This window comes from Eucalyptus grandis, chromosome 8 (genome assembly GCF_016545825.1).
Source record: "Eucalyptus grandis isolate ANBG69807.140 chromosome 8, ASM1654582v1, whole genome shotgun sequence".
NCBI classification, from domain to species: Eukaryota; Viridiplantae; Streptophyta; class Magnoliopsida; order Myrtales; family Myrtaceae; genus Eucalyptus; species Eucalyptus grandis.
Window position 1 is genome coordinate 63,046,047 of NC_052619.1, and position 26,612 is coordinate 63,072,658.

General features: G+C 37.2%; 1 pseudogene; it reads left to right on the plus strand.

Annotated features, from left to right (window-relative positions):
- The first annotated feature begins 6,255 nt into the window (after positions 1–6,255).
- LOC108954918 lies at positions 6,256–25,633 on the plus strand (annotated as a pseudogene).
- The last annotated feature ends 979 nt before the right edge of the window (positions 25,634–26,612 follow it).

The window sequence follows — 26,612 nt, forward strand, 5'->3', positions numbered from 1 at the left end:
GTCGAGTAGGGAGCAACAAGCCAAGCGAGCATCGAGCGGCGAGCGGCATGAATGACCCAAAGCGGGCGAGGCGAGTGTCAAGTGGTAAGCAGAGAAGTTGTTTTTTTTCGATTTTGGCAAATTGAAGACTAAGAAGACAAATAAGATAGAAGAGAATGAATATTAGAGGAGAATGCCATAAGGAGCTATTTATGCCTTTTTGGATGCCGTGAGGACTCCTCACAAAAAAAATTTATTCTTTCGTAAATTATGACTATTAACACTGTAAAAGACATTAAAAATCTAAGTTATTAAAGAATAATGTAAAATTACTTGAACTCTTCACTAAATAGCTATTTAATGTTGTTGATGCTATTTATTTTAAGTTTTTCTCTATATAAAAAAATTATAAATAATATATATAGTCAGGGGTTGGTCCAAGTTGGACTGACCCGGAACTCTCAGGACCGAGGACCAACCCACATAGTGCTGGTCTAGGAATTCTAAGACCAAGGACCAACCCAGTCTCCTTAGGAACCGAACCATGATCGATAGGGTTGGGCCGATCCGGGGTCGGTCCACGGTTGACCCTAGACCGATGCTCACCCCTAGCTATGACCTCAAGTTTTGCAATTTGAAACTCCTAAGCTCGCGATTATGGCAGCAACAATGGTTGCCCCCCCCCTTCCCCCGCTCACTCTCTCAATATTTTGTTTTCTTATGTTGTTTGATGTGGTGCCTTTTTGGTTTATAATAATTTTTTTTTCCAATAACATGACATAAGTATTTCAGCATGGCACTTATATTCACTATCATTTAGATCAATAATTCTACAACCCACGTCAACAAAAATCGACTAATAAGAGAAATATTATAATGGAAGGACTATATATTTTTTTAATTAAAAAGAAAGATAGAATGGTGATTTTGATTTTTGGACAAAAATAAAGGAACAATGGTGATATCATTCATTAAATATTTTTTTTTTTGAAAAAAAACCTCCATTCCATGGTATGAATTGTTCTTTATCTAGCTTCCTTTTTTTTGGGGGGGGGGGTTAAAAAGTCTAGCTTCCTTGTTGAATTAATTTAGGTTAACAAATATAATAATGTCCTTGTTTAGATTCCAACAAAAGTTCAATCGGTTGCCCTTTTCTTTGAAATTGAAATCGTAGCCCACAATCCACCATCATGGTCTTGGTTAACGGTGGCCGTTAGGCTAGCATCTCCCTAGTTCAGGTAAAACTCATGGCTAGAAGAATCCCTCTCTATAGGTTTTAACACCTTTACAACCGCTTCCTTATCTGAGAAAAAGAATTACATTTGCGGTCAGAGTCCTTTGAAAATCTCAAAGTTCGAAAAAATGCCAAGAAGCCTGTCTCGTGCATGAACAGACTGCATTTCCTCTAGCCACTATCCCATGCACGAAGAGACCGATTAACTTTGTTGCTTGTTGTTAAGAGAAACTTCTTTTCATTTTTTGGCTGAGTTTTTCTTATTTCTTCCTTTGGTGAAGAGAAACTCACATTACTTGCAATAAATTTTATTTATATGATCCACGTTAGTCAAAGGACGATGTGAATGGTGCATTCCTTGCATGGACGTCAGTGGGGCCACTTCCTCCCCCGCTGACTTCTTGTTTTGCTGGGTTATTGTGTATTCCTTGTCAGAAAATTCCTTTTTTTAAAAAAAAATTTAAATCCTAATCAATTAATATCATTATATTACTTGAGAATAATAAAGCATAAGATCAAAATTGGGAAAATTTTTGTATATTCCGATTTATATAGAAAATAGTACATTGAGCCTATTTACATGCTTTATTAGATAACTACATAATGTCATAACTCAATCAAGATATACACAATCAAAGAGAGATATACGAGCAATTTTGATAGATATAGATAATCAACGAAATTATCAAAATATCTCTAACAAAGGATATTATTCTAAAGAAATCCCTAATTATCTATAACATTCTTTCAAGCTCATGGAGATCTCAGTTTGAGTTCAAAATCAAGTCGAATAGCATTGGATGAGGCAGCATCCAGCGGCTAGTCGTATAAAAAAATCCAGATCTAGCTTGTTTGAGGATGGTAAGTTTAGTGGTGGTTTTGGCTTCTTGAAACGACGTGTGAAAGGTCAAGAATTGAAGAGGAAACAACAAGCGTTTGACACGGTTGGCTTGCGAAACAATAACTAAGCAATGCGGTCTATATGGCTGGCTTGAGAAAATAGTTATTGAGTGATGTGGCATGTGTCGCTAGCATTGAAAAAATGCCAACTCTGTGAATATGGCTAGACTAGGAAATGTGGTCGGTATGGTGAGCGTTGAAACATGACTATTGTGGAATGGACTCGATTAAGTACTTTCTCATATTAGACTTGTAAGTGAACACTATTGAGAGGATGGATTTATTTGGATGTGCACCGAGGTGCATGGGGGTGCACTAGGTGCCTAGTGTACTAGGATTGTCTTCTAGGAAAGTGTCTGTCTGTACACTAAAAGACAAAACCTCGAGGCTCAATATAGAACATGCTAAAGTGGACAATATCTCAAATGAGTTAATTCAGGGATGTCACAATATTATTACTTTGGAGAAATTGGTTCCTTTTTAAGTAAGGGGAAGCGCTGGCACTGTAGGCTAAATTGTCCTCCATAAAATGGTGATTTCACAACAAATCGGCAATAGTAAAGACAAATGTGCTAGAGTCCTTTCAAAAATGAAATATGTCTCAACTGCCTCTCTTTTATGTAAATTGGGCTTCCATGTGAAATATAAGATGTAAGGATTCAAACTCTTTATGTACCATATAAGCCAATAGTTTTTTCTAATGGATAAAGTTATCGTGGTATGAGTCTCAAACGATATCATGCATAATTGTTGATACTGCTAGCTACAAGCTAAAACTCAGAAAGAAATTTAACACATGGTATGATACCACGTTTCTAGTGAAAATCATAGCTAATGAGTCTATATCGATGGAGGAATAATGAGGGTGTCGTCTTGCGGATGCCTATAGATATACTACAAGGAAGGAACCAATATGACCACTAGTATGATGGGAGAAAGTAACAATTTGAACAATATCGAATTATCGCAACGGAATAAAATAATATACTCTCTTGTATAAACCTAATAGAAATCGATATAGTAAAGTAAAATAAATACCAAGCACGCGAACACAAGACGATTTTTTTTATGTGGAAAACCTCCTCGATGTGAGGAGATCAAAAACTACGGGACTAGAGTCCACCCAAAAATTTTACTATCAACAAAATTAGGTGAACAATGTTCTTCTCTAACAAATACTAGAGGTACATAGCAGCAAAAATCTCAAGAACATAATTATTGGCAATACATATGAATTTCATAAGAGATCAAGGATAAATCTAATCAAAAAGCAGATTTTGATCATTCCACGAAAAACCTGATGTAGAGAGCTTCAAACGAAAATCAAATCGTTCAGATTCGAGAAGATTGCATCACGGACAAGTAATAAAATTTCAGCTCAATCGGACCACGAATCAACCTTCGTAAATCAAACTTTGTCCCAATCCAAAATTTTCTGCTCTTTTTTTTTTCTCTTGTTATTATGTCTTTTTGCGACTACCACTTTTTAAAGATAGTGAGAAACCCTATTTTTCCATATGACTTATCATATGGGCTCAAACACTTTTTGGGCTTGCAACTTATTAAGCTTTCTCCACATAGGAGTGAACCCAACTAACATGGTAAAGATGGCAAAGCCTGCGTATTACTAATGTATGCAGTGGGTAACATGAACGAAGCAAAAGCACTCAGGTCTCGAGTGATGGAATTTGACAAAAAAACACCACCTTCAACTGCAACTCCTCCTCCTTGTCTATATTGCATCTGCCTTGTGAACTCTTAAACGCTTCCTTGCTCTGAGTTCTGGGTTCAGAGTTCAGACATCTCTTATGATGCAACATTCACCTACCAGTTCTCAAAAGCAAGCCTTGGCATTGCTTTCTGTAGATTGTTCAAGCAACGTCGCAGAGTTTGCTTCCAGAGTCGTTGACGCAATGGCCATGGATAACTCAGCTCAAGCAAGACAAAGAGGGCGAAGCACGTAATTTTGAGTTTGCATTTGTCGTTGGGGGTTCACAGCTGCCTGCGTCGGAAACTGCTGGTGAGATCTTCTACGATGGTCGAATGAGGCCTCTGCCCCAGTCGTCCACAAAGCTCTGCTGCCTGGCTTTGATCCTGAGCTTCTTAATTCGCTGATGCTGCTTAAGAAGCTCAGGAGCAAAGGAACTAGACTAATTCGCGTCCTGTTCTTTCTTCGAATCAGATGGGCTCGATGGCAGAGCTCCAGATATGTACTCTGCGTGGATGCCAAAATCACCAGGAGCTTCTTAGACACGCTCTAAGAGGTAGAATGTCGACGTGACTGTCAAGGTGGCGTGCAGAATATTGCTGGGATTGGGATATGAGGATCTTGTTAAGAACTACGTCATAATCACAATTCGTGTCTCGAATCTGTGAATGAGGATTATAATGCGATTCTTTCTCAAAGTCCTATGAATTGATTGCCATGTTTCTCTCTGGCAAAACTGGAAAAAGTCCCCTGTTTCTCCAACTTCACTGGCTTGCACCAGGGCCTTAATTAAGTAATACCAGTCTTCATTATCTTCATATATTTCGCTTTGGGACGTAAAAGGTGTTCAATGTTATAACAACACGACAGGAGGTTCATGTCCAACCCAGCTTTGGCAGGATGCGCATCAAAACCAACTTCACAAACAGCAAACCACACCATCAGGAAAATCAAAAGCTGTTACCATTCTCTAATTAATCCTCAGGTTCGAATGTGGATGGCATTATTAGCATCAGGATGCAAGGAACGAAAACCAGCCAAGGCATGTCATCAAGCATAATGCACATCAGCAGACTGCACGAGACACATCCAAGAGCAACGGCCATGAGTGTGTACGCAAGTCAGAGCCTTGAGTCAATATCTTGCCTTCCCACCTTGAAGATTAACTTCCGTTGGACAATTTTGACCACTGTGTAGATAAGCATGATGGGTGCACTAGTGTTGTTGGCTGGACCTGTATATCTATAAATGTCCCTGATGGCTTGATGCTAGGACTCCTCCAGGGAATTAAGATGTTGGTTATACATTGCAGCAATTTGAGCTCCATGCTCTGCTCCATATCTTGAATGAAAATCAGCAAACGACTCGTTAGACGATAGTCTTCTGCAGAAGATCAAGTTGCGAACTTCGTCTGCTTCATGTAAGTCTTAAATGAACATCATGAGATTCTGCGTGGTTTAAAGCCAAGCTTCTAGCACAAATCACAGATGACAAGCCAATGCATTGCAGGAGTTGAACTGATGTTTGCACTGCAGGAGTGTAACCATCTATTGACCCACGGCTAAGTAAGCAAACGGAAACTCTTCTTTAGGACAAAATGCAACATCAGAGCACCAGAGAATAACTCCTTTAACACCTACAATCCGTTCCCAAACCACTCTAACATCATGTGTTCACAAAACAAAACCACCCAGACGGACAAAACCACAGTGGACATGATCAGAGATGGGAACAGGAAAGGAAATCAAGACTTCAACACGATTTTACTCCAATGCTGCAGCTTACTGACAGAGGCCGGGATACTGTGGTCAAGATATGTTTGAGGTCGCTGAAGCTTACCTCCAACCACCGCCATGATCAGCTGGATTGTTGTTCGCCATTAACCTTCCGACTTTGCCTCGTTAAGTCTTCCTTTCTTCCTGAAAATGAGAGCGAGGATGAGGCTCTAGAGGTCATCGTTTTCAGTTTTTACGCGTCGCTGCATTATTAAAGATAAAAAATAAACCATGTGGCAAATCGCCATCGACTAAAAAGTCTCGACCTCAACATCTGATGCTTGGCCAGTCGATAAAATAAAAGACTTTCCATGTCTTCCAAAAATGATTAAATATTTTACGGTATGAGAACAGGCGCCATATATCGGCAATTTTCAGAAAAGAATGTATAAAAAAAAATTATATGATAATCGAATTTCCAAATAATGTTTATTTTGAGTTCACTTTAATTATATTATAAATGAGAAAAGTTTCTATAGAAACAATATATAAAAGAAAAATATGTTCACATGCGTAAATATTACATGACATGATTCTCTCTTTTGACAAGAAAATGATAATTGATATTACATCATTAATTGATTAACGAAAATATATCAAATAAGTTGAAACTCAAAGTTTTATTATGAGTATAATGACTTCTGTTTTATCTTATGCTGAGTTTGGCAAGCTTGCAAACATTAATTTAACGTCGTGTATTTTGATATATTATGAAAACATTGCCATTAAATGCAAGTCGAACCTGAGGCAACGCCCCGTGACATTCTTCCAATCCCGCCAATTTCTTAGCGACCATCTCATAAAGATCTCACTACAGTGCAGAGAGGGAAGCGAAGAACTCAAAGATGGAGTTCACCCTCCGCGGCAACGCGTTGAAGACCTTCACTCTCTCGATGAAGTGCCTCTCCTGCGGCAGCAACGACCTCGCCATTGAAGCTTCTCCTTTCCAGGTGAGTCGATTTTGTCCATAATTCTTCGCTGACTCTCTCACCCACATTTCCAGTCAAAAAGTTCGCTTTCGCCGCTTTCTATCCTCAGGTGCATTCATCGAGTGAAAAGCTTAGCGATGCCCTGACGAGTGATGCTTAGTTCAGATGCTATGCTGCCTCGTCAGGTATTGGCTCGTTTCCTTAGATAAAGTGTCCGATTGAGAGTCCTTGCTAGCATTTCAGTGGAGGATTTGCTGCAGAAATTTGTTTGTCTAGGTTCGTGATTGGCCCTGTTGAATATGAGTAGATCTTGACGTGCCCAAATCTGAAGCTGGAAGAATCATCAGTACTAGTCGCCGAAAATGTCTCGTAGGAAAAGTTTGACATTCCTGTCTACGGTTGCTCCTATCCTGTTTTGATAAGGCTTTTTTGGTTTTGTTAGAGTTAATTAACTTAATCTGATATGGAGTTTACAACAGTAGTTTGGATTTCCAGTTTGAATCGAACTGGATTACTTGGTAGATGTTATTTATTGGTGATTATATTGCACATGTCCCGCGATCAAAGGTAATCACTCAAATATAAAAAGAAAAAATGTTTTCCTTCATCAAGTAAATGAGAGAACAGTTTCTGACCTAACTTAGCTTACATATCTTTTGTATTCAACAAGTCAAAGCACAAATGCATTCACTAGCATCAGTCTTATATCACCAAACTATTTGATAAAAATAAAGTCGAAAATAGAATTGTGGAATTTCAATATATTATGATGAATAATATATGGGCCTATTTATAGGTTTTACGATATGATTATCTATAACAATAGAATTACAATATCAATTATAATCAATTCAGATTATGATCTTGGGAGATATACAGAATTAAAAAAAAAAAAAAAATACCTCTATTAATATTCATGACTTCCTTTCCTTTGCCGCATTTAACTACCGAATGACTGTAAGAATTCCAAGTTCTAAGCTCATGTTTAGCACTTGACACTATTGTGCTGTTTTGAACCGTGATCAGAAGAAATATCAATCGGTATAGGTGAATATCGACCTCCAGCTTTCCTTTCAAGGACTTAATTCATCAAGATCTGTTTATCGACTAATTATTTTCAAGCTAGACCTATTTGATGTGTTTAGAGTACCTGGTGCACAGGTTCACTGCAGATTCCTTTGAAGGTATAGTGTCATTGCTTAACTTTTTGGTATATTTGTCTGTTAATAGTTTATGTCAAACGGATATTGCAGTCCTCCTTAAAGAGATCTGATCCTAGATGCGGCGGGCCGGTTCAGCCCCATATGCCCTGTTGCATTGGAACATTGAGAACAATGAGGCCCATTTTTTAAAAGTTAACATTGAATTTAAATTTTACAATCATTTAAATATAATTTATATTTAATACTCACCTTACATTTTTTTCTCCACAAGTATGCATGTATTGTATTTATAGTAGGGAAAAAGGCTACTTTCCACGTGGATTTAAGAACCTAAATAGCAATCGGCTTGGTTCTGATGTAGTTTTGCACACATGGTTATCGATTTTCAGCTATGCACTAGGCATGAGCACCTTGTGACGTCATCAAGTAATGTACGAATGAAATTACCAAGTAATTTTTGTAAACAAGTATAAAAAACATAATGTAGTGATCAAATTGGAGCTTCGATAATCGGGTTAATTATCTTATCGGAGGTGATGAATCAAGCGTCCATCTTGCTCTATTTAGAACTTGTGAGCTATCGATTAGCTGATTTAGCTTAAATTTTGTTACATAGAAATTGCTAAGTAAAAATGTAAGAATAGTGAATGACGATAATGTGATTCTTGCCAATATACTCTAAATTATTTCCTCTCTAGCCCGAAAAAATAATTGCCTTATTTCTCCAATTTCATCATTTCTCAATTTTGAATTGTACCTAGAAAGATTGTAATCATTATCATAATATATTCTACTTTGTGATGTAAAAAGTGTTCAAGATAACAATACACCATGAAGTTCATGTTCTAGCTAGTGTTGGAAGGTTACAAAGCAAAACCAAATTCATATAAAATACACATCACCATATCAAATAATCGGAAACTATCATTGTTTTCAAGATAAAAATACACCATGAAATTCATGTTCGAGCCAGTGTTGGAAGGTTACAAAGGAAAACCCAATTCATATAAAATATACATCACCATATTAGAAAATCGGAAACTATCACCGTTCACTAATTAATCCTTTGATTCATGATGAATGCAAATAGGATTAGTAACAATAGGACCCAAGGAAAGTCAATCAACCAAGGTATTTCATCAAGCAGAATGTACATCAACAAACTGCAAGCAACACATCCGAGAGCTAGAGCAATTAGATCGTACATAATTTGGAACCTTGCATCCATATCCTGCCTTCCCATCTTGGAGAGTAATTTATGCCGAACAATCTTGATTGCTACACAGATAAGCATAATGATAGGTGCACCGGTAATGTTGGCTAGACTTGAATAGCCGTGCCAATCCTTGATGAGTTGAAGCAAGCTTTCCACCAAGGAATCAAGTTGTTGATTGTATTCAGTAGCAATTTGAGCCACGTGCTCTATTCCATTGCTTGAAATTAAAATCAGCAGATTACTTATTAGACAACCGGTACAAAAGCTCAAACAATGAGAATTGAGAATAAACCCATTAATCAACTAACGAAGTAAACAAAAATGGGGCAATGGTCTCCAAATGCAACATTGAAAAGGACGAGTTCACTTGATCTATGCAGAGGAGACAAAACAGTGTTCGAGTAATGGAACACACACAAGGGAAATGATCGAAGATAGGAAGTTCCTTTTTAGGAAAGGAAATCGAGACTGCATGATTTTACTTGCAGTCCTCCAATATATTGGAGGCTGGACTACAACAATGAAGAGATGTTGTGGCTTGACGCTGGTGCTTACCTCAGACTACAATGATTGGCTAGAATGTTGTTTGCCATTAACCTACGAGTTTTGAGTGATTACTCTCTTCCTTCCTTGTCCATAGTAAAACTTGCTGCGAGGCTGCAAGTTGAGCAAACATATTTGTAGACCAATGGGAGGTCTTCTCTTCAGGAGAGAGTCCTCCCTCTCCTTAGGTAGAGGAGTGAAGTACTCGTCCCTTCCGTTGGACCTCTTGGGCAAAAGACACTCATTTGTTTACTTGTCTTGAGCTATTTGTTTAATTCTCATCATCATCAAATGCGAAGAATCGGATGCAATCATTTGTTTTATCCTATTGAACAAATGACTATTCTATGTCAGTCCTCTCGAATCATATGTTTAATTCTCTTGTCATCACTAAATGCAAATTCTCTAAAAACTCATATAAAAAAATTACTAAACCTATATACGATGGTCGATTTAATTATAGACATTTTAATTTAACCGATTTAATCCTAAATCTTTTGACAGTTTTTTAATGTAATCCATCTGATCAATTTTGTTCGGAATTATTGATGTGGTGATCTAGTCAGTATCGAATCTCCTATTGGAAAGTATCTCCTTAACACCTGGAAACGTTTCCCAATCCACACTACCAACACTTGTTCACAAAACAAAACAAAACAAAACACGCAGAAAGCTACAAGGTAAATCCCATGCTTACCTTTGACCAGAAAAAGAAACCCATGCTTACTAGCTAGAAACAAGGGAAAGCTAATTGTAGGTCTTATCTTGTTTTTTTTTTTTTTTTTTTTTGGAGGAAAAGCAAATATGACTTTCAATTAATTTTTTGTTCTTAATAAGAGTTTCTCTTAACAAAAGAAAGAAATAGAATGTGTGTTCGGTCGTGTCTCTTCATTGATGTGACAGAATTTTCGCACCCACTAACTTTAGGAGAAGTTTCAAATTCTTTCCGACTTTGTGATCTTAAAAAGAAACGATAATTTATTATGGCATTTCACTTGTTTTTATAATGGTGTTCACACTTGAGAGGGATTATTCCCCACTGCTAATTATACTCTATTCAATTACAAAATGAAAATCAGGAAAACTTAGCAATTCGCACAAAAAAGGTCAGTGACTGCAAGAAACGATCTCACTTTTCGCCAGATTTACACCCATTGAATATACTCTATTGTGAGTACAACCTAGTATGCTATCAAAGAAATGCGAGGAAACACACTGGCAAGTGAAAGATGCCCCTCTCAATCGGGCTCTTAAGTGTCGAACAATATAATTTTAGAATACGTCCACAACTTCGCCTAGTGCAGAGTTTTTTTTCTTTTTTACACCCAACACCACCCCCAACAACACCCCCTTTTAAGGTCGCTGAAACTTACCTTGGACCACCGTGATGAGCTGGATTGTTGTTGTCCGCCATTTACCTTCCGACTCTGCCTCGCTTAGTCTCTTGCCTGAAAATGAAAACAGGATGAGGCTGTAACAGACCTTGGCGATATTCTGGCCATGGTGTGGTTTTGTTTACTTAAATATGAAAAACTATGGTCATGATATAGTTTCGCCGTCACCTGCTTTTCCACCATCGCAAAAGTTGAGACGACACGTCTCTGCTTTTCAAACTTTCTGCTTTTCCAGCAGCGAAACATACTGCTTCTCCATTTCCATTTCGCTGAGATCCTTTCTGCTTTTCCTACTTCGCTGAGATCAGCGAAATCATATTGCTTTTCCATTTCGCTGAGATCAGCGAAACGGAAAAGCAGAAAGTTGGAAAAGCAGAGTTTTGTCTCTACTTTTGCCATGGTGGAAAATCAGGTCACCGCGAAACTATATCATGACACGTATGGAGTGAGTTTTTCATATGTAAGACCAGAGCGAAAAAGTTGAAGGTCATATGACCATATAGAGTGATGATCATACGGACCTCGGACCTATATGACTATTTGAAAAATCACTCCACCTATATGGACCTCCGATTTCAAACTACATCTTGGAGGTCCATGTAGTAAGTTTTTAAGGTTTAAATATGAAAAATCATTCCAACCCCGTTAGCCATGGTGTATTTTTGTTTTGTTTTGTTTTTTTTTTTTTTTTGCTTATTTATTGTGTATTTTTGTAAGAAATTTTCGTTTAATTTTTTTGTTATTTGACCTTGGACCGTACACAAAATTTATTCTTATTATCCTTAACCCATGATAATTCATATTATGTTTTGCATTGTTGGGTCTTGCATTTGAATCATGCTTAGCATTTGACGCAGTTTGTCACATTTCGTTCACTTTTGATAAATGAAAATAATAAAATAGAATAAATTAAATCCCGATCAATTAACATTATCATAGCAAAGCACCCATTCTGAAAACACGCCAGCTCTGTCCCCACATGCAATTCGCGTATAATTTATACTCCTGCAATTATGCATCGACTCTTTAGCTACGATTTACTCAAGATGCATAGTTTTATACCACGCATTGAATATCATCTTTTATTTAAACTTGCAGTTGTGGATGTTTTCATGTGAGTATGTGCAGTTAGTATAATTAAGAAATACACAAGATGTTCACTTTAGACTCGTATCTTGATAACTTTAACTATTAGAAAAATTATTTTCCATACTACTTAAAAAATTGTAATCCTTACATTTCATATATTCACGTGCAAGGCCCATTTCGCATACGAGGGAAGTAAGTAATAAGACATACTTCGTTTTTCAAAGTACTCGAGAAAGTGCTTAATACACAAGGCGTGAACACCTTTTCTAATAACTTGAGCTTTGCGAAAGACTGCCGTAGAACAATTAGCTTATTGATTTTAATTCCTACATATGGAGCAAAGCATGGAGCTCAAATTGCTAGAACGTATGACCGGCATCTTTATTTCATGGAGGAGTCCTTGCTTAGATACATAAGGGACATCTTAACCCATAGCGGTTCAACCAATGTTGCCGAAGCACCCGTCATGCTTATGTACACCATGGTCAATATCGTTTTGCAAAAATCAATTTTTGAGATGGGAAGACAAGATTTGGAAGTGGGGTTTCAACTTCTTTTTCTTGCATGGGATGGTTTTTTTTTTTTTTTTGGTGGTAATAATTAGCAAGATTTATTTAAATATTCACTTAAAGTTCAGTGATGTAAATCAAATTTTACAAAGTAGTCTTAGTATCCCGAGTATTACCGTTTCTTCCTTTAGTTTTTCGTTTCAATTGAAATAAACAACTAGTTGCATGACTTGATAGATTGCAATTAATTAATAGACTAACGTATTATATCGAATAAAAAATGAATAATTGTCTTTGACAAAAGAAAACATAAAAGTATTGGCAAACATAACAGGGAAGAATCACAAAAATGATCTCTACACTATTGCCACTATTCAATTTTTGTTGTAATACTTTATCATGCAATAGATTGGGTTCATAAAGTAATCTCTGATTATCATTTTCCAAATTTCAACGGCATATGCTAACTAAGCGCCAGAGGTACACAAGTTGCACTAACGTGGAATGAAAAATAATTATTCAAATGATATTACAAAATGGTCCTTATATTATTCTCAATATTTAAGTTTGGTCCTCGAACTTTACAATAGACTTAGTCCTTAACTAGGCTCCAAAATCCTGATTTCAGATATTTTCTTCCAAATGCAAATAGAAATTACTGAGTAAGTGCCAAAATATATATGGTGGTTCTCATAATAGAAGAATTTATCGAGGATGATCCACATGCAGAGAAACTTGCGCGCGTAGTTCTAGTAAAGCCTTCTTTAGGTATCTAATAATATCGCTTTGCCCGTGCACTAGTGCATTTGTCATAACTATTGCCCATTAATTGTGGAATAATCATTTTACGAGGGACAAATTCTTGAAATTAGTACTTAAATGATGATCATTATGAGAGAACTACTCTAGGTGATTAATTACAAAGACATTAAAATGACATTACCAGGTCAACATTTCCCATTAGCAAGCCACGTGTCCGATGGTCATTGGTTGTCTGTGGCTATTTTTTAGTATAAAAGATTAGCAACATAGAAACCAGCGTTAGGGGTGAGCATGTCAAACCGCCCAAACTGGGAACCGCTCGGACTGGATCAGACCGACTAGTTTGGTCCAGTTCCCAGAGGGATCGGTCAGTTCCGGGTTCCATAAAAATGGAACCGGTGATTGTCGGTCCGGTTCTCGGTTTCGGGGAGAACTAAACTAGACCCACTCTTTTTATTAAAAATATATTTTTTAATTTCTTAAAAATAGTAATAAAAATTAAAAATAGTAACAACTTTTGTATTTTTCTTAATTTTTTAATTTTTGTTGCTAAGTAATCGGTTCTATGGGATGGGACGGGACGAGACCGGACCGGACCATGGTCCGGTCTTGTTCCCAATCCTAGGACCGTTCTTGTTCCTAGTCCCAAAATTGGGAACTGAAGAAAACCGATCACCCCTAACCAGCATTTACAAATGCAGCAAAATTTTGCATTTTGCACAAAAGAGTTAGTATATGCAATAAATCCTTACTTCATTATGTTTATTTTGTGTTGCCTGTGTTGATACTTCATTGAGCCTTCGAGATACGTAAAGTAGATGCAGAAAATCATTAAATTCCTCATTTGGCCAGAATCCTGGCACCTCATGCTAAATGATATTTATTTCTCTTTATTATAATTTTTTCTATCTACGTTTTATCAATAATAACAAAAACATGTAAATTTTTGCTTTTCTTTGCTGATTAAACATTTGAAGAGGAGGAAAACTCAACAAAAATAGAGAATGATCCTCAAATTGGATATTCTTTCAAAAAAAAATGATATTGCTTAAAATATTAGAATTTTAAGCATAATTTATTATAATAGTTGGACATTTAATCATCTGGATGGACCAACTTAATTTATAGCATACAACACAAAAGCACTTTTCTATCACTTCGGACAAATCAATGTTAAATTAAGAAGCATTAGTGCATTTTCATAATCACAATTTTTCTATTACATATAATTCTTATAAATGTGCTAAATGATAATTAATAAAGCTGTCGAGCCATGCTTAAAACAAACTGCATAACAAGTTAATTTTCCGCAACAACACGCGGGCGACCACTAGTTTTGTACTATTAAACACGTGCACGTGTAACATAACGGAGCCAAAGACCGCGTGTCTTCTTCCTCCAACCCCACCAATATTTTTAGTGACCACCTCACAAAGTCTGAACCGTCAGCGCAGAAAGTGAAGCAAAGAACGCCTTGAAGACCTTCGCTCGCTCCATCACTTGCCTCTCCGGCATCAGCAACGACCTAGCTATCCAAGTCAATTGATTTTGCCCACATTTCTTCTTCTCCTTCTCCGTCTCTCTCGTCCTTAGCGCCGGTCAAAAAGTTCACGGTTCGCCACTGAAATCCATGTCGATCATTCCTCAGCTTCACCTATTAAGGGAAAAGCTATGTCGCTGCTTATTCGTGCCTTGACGAGCGATGCTTAGCTTAGATGTTATGCTGTGTTCGGTATTTGCATTGTATGGAGTTTTGCAACACTAATCGAGGGAAAGCAAAATTGCATTTGATTGCGTAGCTTGTGTGGGATCATACTTTTTCATGATTTGCTTTTGCTTCATTGCATTTAATTACGAAATAACAATAGAAGTTCCAATTTCTAAGCTCACATTTGGCACATGGCACCATTTGTGCTGATTTGTTGTGTATATATATCACCTTCTTATTTGTAGATATCATAGACCTCCGGCTTTCCTTCCACACGCTCAATTCGTCAAGATCTGCCTATCAATTAATTACCTTCAAGCTAGATCTCTTTGATATATTTACTGTATCTGGCGCACATATTCAATGCAACCTTCTTTTGAAGCTACGGTGTCATTGCTCATCTTGTTGGAATAACTTGACAGTTTGTAGCTGTAAGAAATTGACAAAGTAATATGTGCATCCAGTCTATTATGTCCTCAGAACACCTATTACAAACATTGATTATTTTAAGTGTCAAATTACCAGACATCAATGCGTCAGAACTTTAGTGGACTTTGTAGTGCTTCAGTGGTGAAGGCCTTTCCGGTTGTGTGTATAGTGCTTCGAATTCATTATGTTGGAAATGGTGTATTTGTTTGATGGTTAAAATTGCGAACTTGTGGGCATAAATTGAAGGGTTAAAGGATCCCTTTTTCCCCCTAAAAATAACCTCGCTCCAATTCTATGAAAAAACACTCCTACATGAATGAAGTCTTGAAACTGAAGTGTTCATAGAGAGAAAATTGACGGCAAAATGCCATGATAAGCATCGTCACGTTGTATGCGCCCGTGGAGATGAGCTTCTCCATAGTCGCATCATGGAAAAAGCAGCGTGAAATCTGTCATACGGATATTGCAGTGCCCCAATATGACCTCGAAGCCCACAGGTTAATAACAAAGAGATGGGAAGCTTTTATGTTAAACGGAAGTTGCAGTCCTCCAAGCTCGCATTGGCCAATGACCCGAAAGAGATACGATCCTCGATGAGGCGGGCCGGTCCAGCCACAGATTCCAGTATAATGAAGCCCATACTAGAGAAAATATATTTGTGGCCCATGCTAGAATAAAAAGGAATTTAATCGATTTTTTCATGGAGCGAGTCCCGGTCAATCTCTACGGTATAGAAAACAAGTCCAACGAGGATTTTCAACCTCCTACTTTCACCAAAAAAGCTTCATGTAATGCACGTCTTTCTTTCAGATATATCATAGTGACATAACAAAACAAAATGGAGAAAATAATTATTAAAAGTAGTTAAAGATATAAACGTGGAAATTTCTATATTACCAACATTGAATTTAAATCTTAAAATCATTCAAATAACTTAAATTTAATTTTCTCCGCACTTTTAATTCTTTTTTCAGCGAGCATTCATGTATTCTCTTTACAGTAGGGGAAAAAAACAACTTTCCACATTAATCTAATAACTTAAAGATCAATCGGCTTGATTTGTTAAATGTAGTAAAATACATAATATGCACATATGGCCGTCAATTTTCAGCCGTGCACTTGGCATGAGTACCTTGTGACATTACCAAGTAATGTTTGAATGGAAGTGCCAAGTAATTTTGGCTAACCAGTATAAAGAACATATTGACTGAGCTCCAAATGGAGTTTCGACAGTGGGGCTAGTTATTTTATGGGGTGGCAGGCGTGTGATTAATCAGGCTTGGACTTGTCCATCTTGCTCTACTTAGAACATGTGAGCTATCCAATTAGTTATTTTAGCTTACATTTTGTTGCATAGAGGTTGCTAAGTTCGTGAATGAGGAAAGAGATATAAACCATATCAAACTGACAATATGTACATCCAAAACAAAACAATAGTGAATGAAGATCTGTTCTGAAATATTTCCTCTCTGGCCCTAAAAAAATAAAAAATAAATAAAATAAAAAAGAAGGAGAAAAGATTGCCATGTTTCTCCAATTTCATCGTTTCTCAATTCCGAATTGCACTAGGAAGGATCGTACTCATCATCATAATTTATTCAGCTGTGTGATGTAAAAGGTGTTCAAGGTAATAATACATCATGAAGTTGATGTCCAAGCTAACATTGGAAGGTTACAAAGCAAACCAAACTCATATGAAATACACATCATCACATTATAAAGTTGAAAACTATCACCGTTCGCTAATTAATCCTTTAATTTACGATGTATGCAAGTATGATTACCAATAGTAGGAACCAAGGAATGTCAATCAGCCAAGGTATTTCATCAAGCAGAATGTACATCAACAGATTGCACGTAATAGATCCAAGAGCAAGAGCAATCAGAGCTTAAGCAAGTTGAAACCATGCGTCCATATCTTGCCTTCCCATCTCAGAGAGTAATTTTTGTCACATGATCTTGATCGCCGCACATATAAACATAATGATAGGTGCACTACTAATGTTGGTTGGACCTATAGAGTTATGTCCATCCTCGATGAGTTGAAGTAAGGCCTACACCAGGGAATCAAGTTGTTGGTTATATTCTGCAACAATTTGAGCCTTGCTCTGCTCCATTTCTTAGAATTAAAATCAGCAAATTACTTATTAGACAACTGGTCTCTCATAAAAGCTCAAATGATGAGGATCGAGAATAAACACATGGATCAATTCACAAAGTAAAAAAAAACTGGACGATGGTTTCTAAATGCAACATTGAAATGGACGAGTTCACTTGATCTATGCAAAATATAGATTGTTTAGTAACGGAACACAAATAGGGCAAATGATTGGAGATAGGAAGTTCTTTTTTCAGGAAAGGAAATCAATACTGCATGATTTTACTCGCAATCCTCCTCAGACATGTTGCAATTTGCCGTCGATGCTTATCTCTTACTATTGTGATTGGTTGGATTGTTGTTTGTCATGGACCTCCAGAGTTTTTGAGTGATTACTCTCTTCCTTCTTGGTCTAAAGTAAAATTTTCTGTGAGGCTACGAGTTGAGCAAAACATATTTGTAGACTCATGGGAGACCGGTAGTCCTCTCTTCGGAGAGAGATCCCCTCTCCTTAGAAAAAGAATTAAACAAATAGTTTTTGCTGCCCTTCTCCTTGGGAAGAGAATTAAACTGATACTTTTGTGGTCCCAATTGCGGCCCCAAAACCATGTTTTAAGTGGGGGGAGACTTCATCCCTTGGTCCTCCTGAAAAAGAGAAAGTATTTGTTTACTCCTCTTTGAACAAATGACAATTCTACGTTTATGCTCTTGAACCAGATGTTTAATTCTCTTGCGTCACCAAAGTCAATTCGATTACAGACTTTTCAATTTAATCAATTTAGTCCTAAATCTTTTGATAAATTTCCAATACATTCCATCTAGTCAACTTTGATCGAAATCACTGATGTAATAGTTCAGTAAACCTTGAATTTCCTACGTGACACATCCAACAATATGATGTGTATGATGAAAATGGGATGAATAGACTATATTGAAAAATTGTCAAAAGATTTAAAATGAATTAGTCGTCATACAATAAGCTTATGACTTTTGGGAAAAAGTCTATTATCAAGTTTTTGTTTAAATCTCCTGAACTATTTGTTTAATTCTCTTCCTGAGGAGAATTGGACTCTCTCCCTGGTGTTGTGAAACAGTGAAATCGAACAGTCATTAATATTGCGGAGAAGTTATGAGGTGGAAAAATTCTATCATATGCATGAAAGAGGCACGAGTGCACCTTCACTCTCTTGCTTTCTTTGGATAAGAAAAAAAAATCCATTTTTTTGCCCAAGTTTTTTCGTTTCTTTCTTTTGTAAGAGAAATTCTTATATCAATAGTGACTTTTATTTGAAAGTCTCAGTAACTTTTCCTCCTCAGAAATGATAAGACTTGCAATAAACCTTACTCGTAGAATACATTTTATCGAAAGACGAATCTTCGTTTTACCTAATTAATCGTGGATCCGTAGGTGATGACACTCCTGCAATTGCCTCGGAATTGCCAGTAGGCTTGTTTAGTCATCGAGTATTCTAGCAAGCAATTTTGCTCTATTTTTATTGTTATTTGACCTTTGACCCTATCATTGATCTATTTTTGCTATCCTTGATCCACGATAACTCATATTATGTTTTGCATATTTGGATCTTGCATTTGAATTATGCCTAAAACTTGACACAATTTCACTCACTTATCCTAGCTGAAAATAATTAAATATAATTAATTAAATCCCGATCAATTAACATCATTATATTACTCCACCCATTCTGAAAATAGGCTAGCTTCGTCCCCGCTATGATGCAGATATAAAATATACTTAAGCAACGATGCCATATTACAAAAGGCCATACATTAAAATTCTTTTTGAATTTAAATGTTATAGTTCTTGACTTGTTCATGTGAGTATACGTAGTTAGTGGTATAATGAAATATGTGTGATGTTAATTTTAGACTCGCATCTTGCTGACCGTAGATATTAGAAAAAAAAACATGTTCTTCTGATATACTTAAGTATTCAAATTCTTACATCCCGTGCATCACGTGCAACGTACGGTTTACATACGAGGGAAGTATTAAAACATATTTCATTTTTGGAATACTTGATAAAATGTGCTTGATTTCAAGACTGAGGGTTAAAGTAATGTACTAATGATCGGAACCAGCGAAGAAGGATTGAGCAAGAGCCGAGCTCTTTGTGCATTTCGATCGGTAAAGAGGGCAGAACAGAGGACGTTTCGTGTAGCTCGGACATGACGAGGATGGTGGTGGCGGGCAATCGGAACGGACTGGAGTTGGCGGACAAAGGAAAATCGGGCAAAAGAATCGGTCTGAGAGAGAGTAATCTCACTGATGACGATTGGAGGTGATGTTACGGCGGGTGGGTAGTGGTGATTGATAATCGTTGACGGTAGAGAGGAGCCCCGTTGCTCTCTATCCTCTCTGAATTTGCACGCTTCATCCGAGGTGCGTATCGATTCTCCTCTCTATTCCGTGATCGACGCAATGTGTATATATTATGATTCCAAATTCTGTTAGAGCTCATTCCACCTCAGCGTTCTAGAAGGTTGGGCGGATTTAGGCACATAAGGGGTGGGAAAAGAAGTCTGCCCATAATTTAACGTGATTTTTTTAATGTAAAAGGTGTTCGAGGTAATAATACATCATGAAGTTATTATCTCGGAGACAGCATTGGAAGGTTATAAAGCAAACCAAATTCATATAAATACACGTTACTACATCATAAGATCGGAAACTTTCACCATTCACTAATTAATCGTTTAATTTGTGATGAACGTGAATAGGATTACCAATAGTAGGACCCATGGAAAATCAATCAGCCAAGGTATCTCATCAAACAGAATGTACATCAACAAACTGCACGCAACACATCCGAGAGCTAGAGCAATCAGAGCGTACGCAAGTTGGAACCTTGCGTCCATATCTTGCCTTCCCATCTCACTGAGTAATTTTTGCCGGACGATCTTGATTGCTGCGCAAATAAGCATAATGATAGGTGCATCGTGAATGTTGGTCGGACTTGTAGAGCTATGCACGTCCCCTATGAGTTGAAGCAAGGCCTCCATCAGGGAATTAAGTTGTTGATTATATTCCGCAACAATATGAGCTGCATGCTCTACTCCATATCTTGGAATGAATATCATTAAATTTCTTGTTAGATAACCAGTCTTCCACAAAAGCTCAGATAATGAGGATAAAAAATGAAGAAAAACTGGGCGATGGTTTCCCAATGCATCATTAGAAAGGATGAGCTCATCTGATCTATGCAGAGCACAGATTATTTCTAGACAAAACAACATTCAAGTAATGGAACACACCCGGAAATGATGGGAGATAGGAGGTTCTTGTTCAGAAAAGGAAATCAACACTGCATGCTTCTACTTGCGGTACTCCAACATATTGAAGGAGGCCGGACTACAGTAGTCAAGAAATGTTGCGATTCACGGTCGATACTTACCTCCGACTACCGTGATCGGTTGGGCTGTTGTTTGCCATTCGCCTCCTGAGTTTTGAGTGATTACTCTCTTCTTTCCTTGTTTGAATTAAAACTTGCTACAGGGTTACGAGTTGAGCAAGACATATTTGTAGAGCAATGGGAGGTCCTCTCTGTGGGAGAGAGCCCCCTCTCCTTCGGGGAAGAATTAAACAAATAGCCCAGGAGTAAACAATTAATTGTCTCTTTGTACCTGACGCACGAGTTTTGTATCAAATTCTCTGTACCATGGCGCAGCGGTTTTGCGGAGTAAACAATCAATTGTGTTTTTGTGAAACTTGATGACGCAAAGATTGATTTGTTTTATCTTTGCGTCATCAAGTTTCACCTGATTTATGTAGAGTGCACGTTTTTTTCTCGATGAACAGCATTCCCATAAAGGAATGTACACAATGGGCATGATGATAGGAACGAGAAAGTAAATCAAGAGTTTCGCATGATTCACTCGCAAATCCTCCCACTTACTGACGAAGACGGGACTAACGGTAATTAAGATAAGATCGAGGATGCCAAAGCTTACCTCCGACCACCACCGTCATCACCTCGGGCCTCGCCTCGTCTCTTCCCTTCTGAAAATGAAAAGAGGTGTAGAGGTCGAGGTCGAGGTCTGGAGCAAAATTTTTGAAGGAAACAGATTTTGGCCGACTTAGTGGTGTCATTAAATAATAGAAAGCTAAAAATTGCGAGCAGTTCACCTTTGGATGGACGTCGTTTTCTTCGATAAAAGAATTTCCACGAAGATGGTTCCCCATCTTCGACCTGTTCATGTTTCTCCTCCCGTACTATTCATCACACGTGTAATCCCTTCTGATAAATATGCTCTCCCCCACAAACGCCCTCTCCTGATACGTGACGAGCTCAGTGACCCCTACTTTCAATTACCCAAAAATGAATCGAACATTCGGCAGTTGACTTAAGATCAGAAAGGGTTAGATTCAACTAACTCAAAAGTGTGTGATCAAATATTATAAATAAGTCAACAAGCTTCGACATAAAGAAATTATAGAATTTTCCATTCCGCTCCATTTGATTTCACATTGGCTGCATATTCCTCTATGTGTTTCATTTTTACCATAGCAAAACCCGAGCATGTGCTCCAACGTAAAATGCATGTTAAAAGTAAACCGTAACTTCTCATTTTCTAATTTGGTCATTGAAAAATATACAGGTACTTCTATACTAAGTGGAGTATTTAAGACTTCGTCTGCTCTTTTTTTTATCCCGCAACTATTTCTTCATTGGGCACAGTTGTCCTATTAAGTTAGGTTAATTCTAAGTAGGGTCATAACCCATAGGCCCTTTTGCAGGCGAGGCAGATATTGAATTCACAGAGTCATCAAACAACGTAAACCGTAACTTCCAATTTTCTAATTTGGTCGTTGAAAAATATACAAGTACTTCTACACTAAGTGAAGTATTTAAGACATCGTTTGCTCTTTTTTTATACCACGACTATTTCTTCATTGGGCACAATTGTCCTATTAAGTTAGGTTAACTTAAGTAGGGTCATAACCCATAGGCCCTTTTGTGGGCGAGGCAAATATTGAATTCACAGAGATGTCAAACAACGTAAACCGTAACTTCTCATTTTCTAATTTGGTTGTTGAAAAATATACATGTACTTCTACACTAAGTGGAGTATTTAAGACATTGTCTGCTCTTTTTTTATACCACGATTATTTCTTCATTAGGTGCAATTGTCCTATTAAGTTATGTTAATTCTAAGTAGAGTCATAACCCATAGGCCCTTTTGCAGGCGAGGCAGATATTGAATTCACATAGACATCAAATAACGTAAGAAACCGATTTCATTAGTTTGAGGGATAGAGTTAGTAGTATATTATTAGATAAGAGGAGTTATTCGAATTTTTGAATTTCTTAATGAAGCGACTTTGTTTCTCCTTCCATTTTTCAAGAAAAAAGAATCAGGATGTCATTTTCATGATCTTGAGGGGATTCTTCTGTACTCATTCCGCTCTTGCCTTCCTTCTTTTGCGAAAAAAATCAACGAGGAGGGAAGCTGTAACTTTTCATTTTTTAATTTGGTCGCCATCACATATATCTTTCAGCGACCAAATCGAGAGAGAGAGGGAAGCGAAGTGTCCGCGAAAGTGGAGTTCGCCCTCAGCGGCGGCGCCTTGAAGACCTTGGCTCGCTCTGTCGCCTGCCTCTTCCGCGTCGGCAACGACCTCGCCATCCAAGCTTCTCCTTGGATTCATCTGAAATTCACGTCGAGTGAAATAGCTACAGCAGTTGCTTATTCGTGCGCCCTGCTAAGCGATGCTTAGTAGTTTAGATGCTATGATGCCGTGTTAGGTATTGGCTCGTTTCTCTCGATACGCTCTCCGATTGACAAATTCTGAGAGTCCTTCCACTGATTGCCGAGCGCGTGGAGCTTTCGGCGGTGGATTTGCGGTAGAAGTTGGTTAACTAGGGCGCGATTGGCCTTGTCGCCGATGGTTAGAACTTGGCGTGCGCAAATCCGAAGTCCACTGAAAGAATATAATACTGCCGATAGGTGATTTAAAGTCGTTATATTGTAAGAGGCAATTCACTGCGATAGACAGGAGCACTATCAGTATCAGGGATAATCGTGGACAATGTTGAATGGTGAAACCATAGGAAAAAACCCCGATGAATAACCTTTTATGGGTGCTGCTATTCTGTCCTGCTAATGCTTTCCTGGTCTGTCTAGTTACTTTGATGGTGTCGTATGGAGTTTTGTGACACTCAATAACTGAAAGCATAAAGTCTTGAAACCGACATTTTCATCGAGAGAAAATGACTGCAGAATGCTGTGATGAGCATTACTAAATCATGTCGTATGAGTCCACCGAGATTAGCTTCTCTAATTTGTCATCGTGCAAAAGCAATGTGAACTCTGTCTAATAAATTTTGCAGTGCACCAATATGACCTATAAAGCCAATGGATCCGGAATAAATAGATGGGGGGAACTTATTCAATATTAATTCCATGAATATGACTTTTACTTATTTTTGTTGGCCACTAACCATTTTAAGTCTTTTGACTCAATCATGCTAACTACATATCATTCAGTATGTTTTCTAACTGCAAGAGAATCAGAGGCTGGCGCCTGTCAAACCTGCATTAATTTGATAAGAAGCTGTACCATGCAGAAATACTTGTTTATCTCACCTCCCAACTGTGAGTTTTTGTTCATGCATAAGTGATGAGGTTTAAACCTAGTTTTTGTCATATGTATGCAGGCATTAAGAAAACATACTGGATAGCTATCCTCTGGATAGGAGATGATGCCCCAGAAAATATTGTAGGGAAGCCTCATCATCTGAACTTGCTTGCAAATTTTCGTTCATCCTTCAGGGAATTACTCTCATAGCAACTGAATGAAGCTCCATACCTTCTGATGCTAAGTGAATTTGGTGGGAAAGCCGTTGAGTTTCGAAGCTAGATTGATCCTACTAAAGGTAGACTCTAGTTTTACTCTTTTCGACTGAATATGGAGAAGATTATCTGGTTCAGACTCTGGTTGCAGAGAACAACTCTTTGCTGCACTCTTAGCTGTGGATAGATCCCGTGGAAGAGTTTGGCAGATGCCCATGGCGGCAACCTAGTAGACGTGACTTTTGCTGTCAAAGAGCTGAAGGTATTTGACCTTATTTGTTATTGATTATATCATGACATCTAGGTCATAAATGCAGCTGAAATTTCTTGAATATAAGACTTCACTTTCAAACTTATCTCCATTTCGAGAAAGTGAGTCCACCTAATTGCAGTAATGACATTGGAATCACATTCAGGACCATCTATTATGTTGAAGTTTTTCCTTGTGTCTTCCAGTGAAGACGATAATATTTAACATTTGTTCATCTCATGGAAATCCAGGCATTTGTTGCATTATGTGAGGGATGTGAAGTTGACATTCATTTCTGCTTTTAGAAGGCCGGCAAGTAAGTAAATTCTAAATGCTCTTTTGTATCTTATCTTCTATCCTTTTTTTTCCCATGCTTCACTTCAATTTTGTTTATGCAAGTAGCTCAGATGCAACAAGTAGATTTCGGCAATCAGTGCATAACTGGTTTTATTAGATGACGGATTGTTAGTTATCTGCTCAGAGACCTAAAACATCCTCATGCATAGCTTCACAATCACAATAGTAAAGGCCCATGGCAATGTTACTTTTGGGCTGAATATGAAAAAACGAGACACTATCATTGAAAATTTGGTTGATAAACATAGTGCACCTTCGAATTAAGTCTGGATAATAATAGCTCAAGGACGTTTAAGTTTGGATTATAAATTACGTTTTTCTTTTTTTCTTTCCTTTTAACAAAGAAAAATGCAGGTTCATGTATAAAGTGCACTTTCTTGCTCACCCATCAAGCTTACCTTTACTTGCTTGGTCATGACATAAGCAACCAAATATTCTAAAAAACAAGATAATCACTAATGATACTTATAGTTCCTCAGGTCCGGCATCTAATTGTGGTCGATGTAGATCTATTCACTAGGTAACTTGTTGTGCTGAGCAGATCTATCAGGAACTTCATAGTTAAACTAGCATTAGATATCATTTATAGGTCGTCTCTACTAATGTTCCGCCAATCAACCCTACAATATGTATAGTTCACTCACGCTAATGTGGTGTCTCACTATGCCCTTTCCCTTTTCGGTATTTAACAATTTTGAGCAAAACTCAATGCTACTATTAATCTGGACATACTTGATTTTCTTATCAGGATTACAGTTCTCAAATACATGATCTCAACAACCTCAAACTTTAATAAAAAGATTCATGTAATGCTTATGTCTCTCTCTTTTTCTTTTTTTTCTTTTTTTTGTGCAAATATATCATTGTGATATAATACACAAAATATTAAAAAAAATTGTGTATTCTTGTTAGAAATTTTAATTTGTTTTTCTTGTTATTTGACCTTTGCCCCAACCAAAAAAAAAAAAAAAATTTACTATCCATACGTCAAATATCTTTTTGAAATTAAACTTGCAGTTATGGATGCGTTCACGTGAGTATATGGAGATATAAGAAAATTCATGATGTTTAAGTTAAACTCATATCTCGATAACTTTAGCTATTAGGAAAATTGTTGTCTTTTATGATGCCTAATATGATGCCTAAAGAGTTCGAATCTTTACATATCATATTTCACGCGTGAGGTCTGATTTAAATACGAAAAAAAGTACCAAACACATATTTTGTGTTGGAAGCACCTTAGAAATGTGATTGATACACAAGGAAGTAGCTTATTGATTTTAATTCCTCGATACGAAGCAAGTTCGAAGCTCAAATTGCTAGAATGTATAAATTCCATGGGGGAGTTCTTACTTTGAGCCATCAAGGACATGTACCCATATCGGTCAGACAAACATTGCCGGAGCACCCATCGTGCACGGCAAAAATTAATCTTCAAGATGGAAAAAAAAAAAAAAATGGACTTGGGGTTCTGACTTTTTGGTGGGGGTGTTTTTTTTTTTTTTAAAGATGTTTAGTGAGATTTATTTGAATACTTACTTTTAGTTTATCATATCGCTGTAATTCAAATTTAATGAAGTAGTCTTAGTATCCCTAATATTATATTTTCTTCCTTCAGCTATTCTTTTAATTGAAATAGAAAACTAGTCAGGTGACTTGCAAGTTTTTTTTTTTTTTTTGATAAACAGGTGATTTGCGAGTTTACTATTAATTAGACGATTAATGTTTTATATCGAACAAAAATGAATATTGATTTT